Raw genomic sequence first — 7,446 nt, forward strand, 5'->3', positions numbered from 1 at the left:
CAGTGTTTTACTATTATCCTGCTGCATTAATGTGTATGTTGCATGTTACTGCTGTAGATGTGTTTCCGAGCCGCTCCAACAAGAGTTACAACGAGAACGTGACGTCATATTTACACAAGACGGATCCTTTCTAGCCATAACCCTGTTTGAGGGCTTGATAGCCCACTCCCCCTCCACACTGCTCCACACCCATGCTCCACACTCGTTGGTTTGGAACAGCACTTAATATGGCGGACCCTCCGCGCGAACGCGCAAACGGAGGGGTAGTGTGTAGGGGTAGGGTGTAGGGGGCGGTTTGAGAAAACCGCCTCTCAGACGCTCTTCCGTTTACGTGTTTAATAAAGAAACACAATTGGACGGTAGATACACGGATTCTGGAGAAGCACGTTGCAGCCTTTACGAGGAGTAATACAACAGTAACGCATCTTGAAATAACCACTTTAATATAAGTTAATGCAATGAGATGGCCATTGTATGGTGGCCGACAGGTGCAAACACACTACAACGGTCAAAAACACTGCCATTTCAAAAATGATGCAAATATAAAAACACAAATGTCCCAAAACACATATGAAGGAACATATTTACCAACTTGACAACACATGCGCAGCTTTTAGAAAACATCAACAACTTCAAAACATGCAAAGCATTTACTAAAAGCGCTGCATAAACAAAATGCTGCAAGAAGCTCAAAACACAATGGAAACGGGGACACTAAAAAGTGATGCACACAGCTGGGATTGGAGCACTTGTTGAAGTCTGGGGATTATAAAGTTGGCAAACTGTCACTGTTGGCAGAGCTAGTCTGTTTTTTATAATTGTAATGGTTGTGTGACAAGACTAGGTTAGCTAAGAGATGATCTGCAATAATATCTGAAGGAATCATGCGATCACGTTGTTGAAATAAACCAATACAACTTACATTTTAGGTACATTTCCAACATCAGTGACAGTTGGCCAACGTTATAGTCCCCGGACGTCAACAAGCACTCTGGTCCCAGCTGTGTGCGTCACTTTTTAGTGTCCCCTGGTTGCTGTTGTGTTTTGAGCGTCTTGCATTGTATTTTATTTGCAGCATTTCGTTAATGCAATGCTTTTAGTGAATGCTGCGCATGTTTAATTAGTTGGTTAATGTTTTTCTAAATGCTTCACATGTGTTGTCAAGTTGGTGAAGATGTTTCTTCCTTGTCATGTGTTTCGGCACATTTCTGTCATTCTTTAAACTGCAGCGTGTTTCTGCTAATAGAAATTTTTTTTGGCCCACTACCATTGGAGTGATGATGACACATGTATCTATACATTGGATTGAGAATTATGACTTCCAAGTTGACGGGGGGAAGATGAAGGTGGAGCCTGATGTACTCACTACTGTGTCTACCTGCATGGCTGCTCAGGTAAACACCAGTGGTTTCTGATCATTTGCCAATTGTTAAGACATTATGCAAGTAATGGATCAACTTTAGCTCCATGAGACAATACATTATTCTTTAAACAAATGTGTGTGATTTAGACTGGACATTAAATAATATGTGGATTGTATGTATATTATACATGTATGTACATTTATTATATTATTCTGAAAGGATAAAGTAGATTATACAGGGAGGAGAAGACCAAGGATCCATCCAAGGGAAAACTACATCTCTCTTAGCTTTAAAGACAATGAGATGGAAAAAGAATTAATATTATTTTTACAGTTGGTTTTATTATTGGGAACATTTCACACATTAAAAAAAATGGACTGACTCTAATCTGACACTTTTGTCATGGCCTGAATATGGCATAAAAATAGGAAGGAGATTATATTGATTTTTGTTATATTGTACATGCACATAGTTACATTTTAGTTAGTTATTTAATACAATGTGTGGATATGTTTACATATGAATATATATGTTGCACTGTATCCCTGGTCTGATGGTTTTGTTGTTGGGTCCTGCTCAGTAAAAAATATTAAATTAAGTAAACTCAATCAGATCATCATAATCTTCATCCTGTCAATGAGATTAATTTCTCTTTTATAAACCTTTACTGTCACAGTTTTGGGGAAAATATCTAATAGTTTATTCGTCATAGAAGACAGATGATGTCACTGACGCTCTTAAATCCCAGTTATTGTTATCATTGCACTGCAAACTTAAAAATAACATCTTCACCAGTTTGACAAAAACGACTGAGTACAGTTTTTAAATAGAAGTTGGAATTCTCAAACGCTGCAACAAGCCGGTGTGCGCATACATCCACACTTATGTTTTATTTGGTTTACAACCCTCCTCCTAAAAAAGCAGAGAAATGCTACAGGAATGCACTTCATTTGTTCTGTTGAAAACAATCCCTATATCGCAGAAGGACAGGAGAGAATTTCAATAGTATTTGGCGTTTCAACACCATCGAAATATATATATATATATATATATATATATATCTATATATCTTAAGGGGGAGGTGCAACTGTAAGTAGAAAATTAAACCTGCCCTGGAGTTTGAACACTGATGATGATATAAATGGGATGAAGATGATGCTGAAGATCTCGATTTCATGGAGAGATGGGATCAAGAGCATGGGGAAGATCTGGATTTGAAGAGATCGGATGAGGAGGATGCTGAAGATCTGGATTTGATGACCACAATGAGACTTTATCTAGAGGGAAAATCTACAATCTTGCACACACTGGCTCAATGTCAGCAAAACAAAGATGCTTATTTTTGATTTCATAAAAAAGGGAGACGGTCCTGGAAATAAGAATCAGAAACAACCTGACATGGTTTTCACATATCTTGTAAAAAAAAAAGCTCATTAACGGAAGGAAGCTTAATCAGTCAAAAGTTATTGTCAACTTTTACAGAGGATGAATAGAAAGCATCTGACTGGAAACGTTACAAACTGGCATGGTTGGTGCGCAGGACAGGGGAGCTCTGCAGCGGGAGATTAAACCTGCCCAGAACATTGTTGGTCCCCACATACAGAGCATCAGTGATATTTGGAAGAACAGGTGCCTGCAAAGAGCCCAAAGGTTAATAAGCAGGTAAATAAACTGGACTGGCCGGATTACTGTACTGCTCTATAGAAGAAAGGACCGAGCAGACTCTATCTGCTGAAGACACTGAGGTATTTTGGAGTGCGGGGAGACAGGAGAATGATGGCCAAGCTGTCATCACTGTTGGACAGCATGCCCATGTCGGCACTGTGCAACTCCTTAAGTGACGGATGGCTGCACCCACGAGGTCTCACAGAGAGATACCCCTGGTGGATCACCACACCGGAACGGACTATAGCACACTGATGAGGAAAAACACTACTGTGAAACATTTACTGTTTTACAATGTATTTAGTTTACTGGCTGCAACTCCACTAGTCAGAACAGTCATCTCTTCAATAGTAGTGTACTAGTTTATGTGCAATATACACTTTTGTATTCATACACACTATGAATATTATCACCTGCTGCTACTTTATATGTTCCTTCACTTTTTTCACACACTTTTTGAAATGCTGCTGCTTATACAGTAACTGTTCCATGGATGTGCACTTATTTAAGGGGCCCTTTTCTGCTCATTTTCAGGTTCACATTAGCATTTAGTGCCTCTACTGTGACTTGTTTCCATGCTTTAATGTTCCAAAAGGTCTTTTCACCCTCTGTCTGAAACCAGAGCCCAGTCTGCTCTGATTGGTTAGCTGGCCAGCTCTTTTTTGATTGGTCAACAGCTAAGAGATGTCCCGCCCCTTAGTCTATTAAGTATAATTTGTTGGAGTGCTAGCCAATAGAAGCACAAGTGTAACATAGTGATGTCATTATTATATGGAAGTCAACACAGGACTCCAATGGGGCCTTTCAGGCAGGGGGGGGGCACGTCTATCACACAGTAAAGGAAAGGGAGAAACCCAAAAAGCATTTTAGGGTTTCTTTAACATTTGCTTGCCTTTCTATTTAATATGTTCCTTTTGCTGTAACATTGTGCATCCCCCGCTGTGGGACGAAAAAGGAGCCCACGCTGCTGTACCACCAGACTAAGGGGAAGCTTCTTTCCAGAATTTACATTGGCAAAAACATTTGGTATCCTTGTATTTGGTTGTGTGTTCCCTACCATGTGTTGTGAAATTGGTGAACATGTGTTCTTCATTTGCAGGGAGCCACCACACTATAAAGTCATGCCAACTTTTAGTCTTTTTTAATTATTGGGAGATTAACACTCTTTAAGATCTCTGTAATGTTTGAACATGTTCCCACACTTTTAAATACATAGTTACAAAGTTCAGCTGACGCATTGTGCTGCCTTCAGACGCTCGGCAGGTGCACAGTCTGACTCCAACATGTCCAGACAATAACAATCATTATAAAACACATGCTCATGAAATGGAAGATTCCATGACTTCCCCCTTTTGTTAACGTTGTACCCTCTGGTCTTATTCACCCTGCCAACATCTTCAGAGGACAGATTTAACTCTTGCACAATAAAGTTTAACGTTTTCTGATAAATGTCATGTACAAGTGTGCAGTTTGGTTCATACCTGAGTCCAGGTACGTTTGTCTTTGAGTGTAGAGTATTTGTACGGCAACCTACGCACCGGCCTACTCACTACTGTTGTGTTGACGTGCAAGGTCCCTTGAAAAGTGCTTTTGATTTATTCAACCAGATTGAGAGCTGTGCTAGGTATTTCAACCCTCTCCAACACAAGTCCATTATAGGAAGTGAATCCATCCACAGGGATGTGCTTTGTGTCAGTTTCTGGTAGATCCCTGACATTGTAAGATAAGACGTGACACGCTTTGCTGTAGAGCCTCTGTGTTGCCCTGGATCCCCCCCCCCCTTCAGCAGTGGATCTCATAGGCGATCTGAGAGTCCATGAACAGGCCTGTGTGATTTAGAAATATCCCCTCAGCCTCTGATGTGATCACAGGCTCGGCTTCCCCTCCCTCCCCCGCCATCCTCCTCATGGTTCGTATGTCGCCCTCCTGCTGCTGCTGCTGCTGCTGCTGCTGCTTCTTGTTGGGGGCCAGAGTGGGACTCATTGTCTGGTCCTGCCCCGAGGACAGGGTGTGGCTGGAGGTGTCGGATGGGGCGGGGCAGCCCAGGTTGGTGGTGGAGACAGCTGTGGGGGGGGCAGGAGGCAGCACGGGCTTGGCCCGGTTCAGGACGTACATCTCGTGGCCGCGCTCGTCTCGGTACTCCTCCAGCTGGGCGAAGGTGGTGGGGCCGTCGGAGTAGTCGTTCACATACAGGATGCTCTCCTCCTGCAGGGTCAAAATCACACAATGTAGAAAATCTGAGGATTTTCAGGTTCATATTTGTATTTTGATGATGATTCCATGCTTTAATGGCCAAAAAGCTCTTTATTGTTCTCATACTGCCTGTGCTGCAGCACCTCTTTTCACCCTCTGTCTGAAACCAGAGCCCAGTCTGCTCTGGCTGGCTCTGCTGTGCTTGGTCAATCGCTAAAAGATGTTCCGCCCCTTAGCCTATCGCGTACAATGTGCTGGAGCACTAGCCAATAGAAGTAGAAGTGTTACAGAGTCAAAATCCCAAAGCTCCCTATGGAGGGAGTTTATACCCATCAATTTCAGTACAGACAAACACACCCACCTTCTCAGCTGCCTCAGCCTCCTTCTCTGGTTGGTGGTGGCGGCTGTAGATCATGGCGAGCAGCAGCAGGGCGGTCAGAGCCAGCAGGGAGATGCCTGCAGCGATGGCCGTCTGCGTGGCGGCCCCCAGAGCGCTGAAGGCCATGCTCCCCAGAGCGTACAGCGGCTCCCGACTCACATCTGAGCCCGCCGCCGAGCCGTGGCTCCTCAGCCGGGGCCAGGACGGGGAGTACGGCGAGGACACCTGGGACCACGAGGCCCAGATGGAGGAGGTAGACGAGGAAGAGGAAGTAGATGAGTTGATGGCCAGCTGGAAGGTCACCCTGGCCACGCCCCCTGCGTTCCAGGCTTCACATTCGTAAAAACCTGCGTGGGCCACGGTCACATTGCTGAGGAACAGCATGCCGCTGCCGGTGTCGGGGTCGAAGCGCTCGCCGGCAGTCTTCTGCAGACTGACCCTGCCTTCCTCTGACGGCTCCTCGGCTCCACCCACTCCACCTCCTCCTGCTCCCAGCTCCTGGACCAGGCCTCTGGGGGAGAGCACCACCTTACCCTGGGACGCCTTCCTCCATGTCACCTGAAAGTCATGCAGTGATTAATAATCACTTTATACATAATCAGACAATCAACTTAGTTAACAGTTAAAGCATGTAGGACCTTTACTTAAGTGAAATACCTAACCACAATGTAAAAAGAAGTTAAAGTAAAATACATGCATTGAAAAAGATTTTCCCTCTGGTGTGAGCTTTGGGATTTTAGCCTTTGCAGACCATTGACATGCACACAAACCCATGTAACACACTACAGAGAAGGGAATACCCCGAAAGCATAATAGGGCCTCTTTAAAGTATAAAGTGTGAAAGTACTTAATGCAGAAAAATCTAAACATAAGCCAGAAAGAACATCCAGAATGTTGGCTAATTTAATTTATAACAAAACAATATTTTATAAACTTGGTGTGTTTTATGCTATATGATAAATGTAGTTAAAGGTGGGGTAGGTAAGTTTGAGAAACCGGCTCGAGATACACTTTTTGTTATATTCCATGGAATGCTCTTAACATCCCGATAGCAATGAATATCTTAAGTGTTTTGACAATAAATCCATTAAGAAAATGTCATCTGTGGAAGCCGTGGCGCTGTCAAAAGCACGACCAATCATCTGAGCCGGCCCGGCTAAAATAACTGGATGGCCTACCTGCCTGTCAGCCTTCCATCTGTGCACAAACTTATCTCGTGCCCTCATTGGTCATGTGCGCGTTCGTGTGTTTTGGAGGAGGGGCTCTGTAAGGAAGTGGCAGATTTGTTCCGGTTGTGTATTTTCAAATTCTAGCGCACTCGAGCTGGTTTCTCCAAAATTACCTACCCCACCTTTAAGTAAAGAGTACAAAATGTTTTATTTTAATTGTCGTTGAGTAAAAGTATAAATAAGCAGGGAAAATAAATACTCAAGTTCCTCAAATGTGCACTTAAGTACAATACTTGAGGAAATGCACTTTCTGCTCTTATGTCTGTCTGACAGTGAGTTACGAGTAAGGGGTTACACAGTCTCCTCAAAGTCTCCCTACCTGAGGCCGAGGATACCCAGAGGCGTGGCAGGACACCCTGAGGCTCTCCCCCAGGCGCACAGCTAGCCTCCTGGGCTCCAGCTGCACCAGAGGGGGGATACACACCAGGCTGTTGAGGGGGACCTCCACCAGGCTGAGGTGGGAGAGGCGGGGGGGCTCGGTGCACACCAGGCGCCGCTCTGCAGAGCTGAGCAGCCGCTGACCCTCCTCATCGATCCAGCTCCTCAGCCAGTGCAGAGCGCAGTCACAGCGCCACGGGTTGTCTACAGCGGAGCAGAGGACAGGGGGTCAGGGGGG

The 7,446-nt window shown here is 44.5% G+C and overlaps 1 pseudogene; it reads right to left on the reverse strand.

Moving 5' to 3' along the window:
• Positions 1-4,154: 4,154 nt before the first annotated feature.
• Positions 4,155-7,437, reverse strand: LOC104953663 (leucine-rich repeat-containing protein 24 pseudogene; annotated as a pseudogene).
• Positions 7,438-7,446: the final 9 nt, after the last annotated feature.

Source organism: Notothenia coriiceps, unplaced genomic scaffold (assembly GCF_000735185.1).
Source record: "Notothenia coriiceps isolate Sejong01 unplaced genomic scaffold, NC01 NC01_scaffold00022066, whole genome shotgun sequence".
NCBI lineage: Eukaryota > Metazoa > Chordata > Actinopteri > Perciformes > Nototheniidae > Notothenia > Notothenia coriiceps.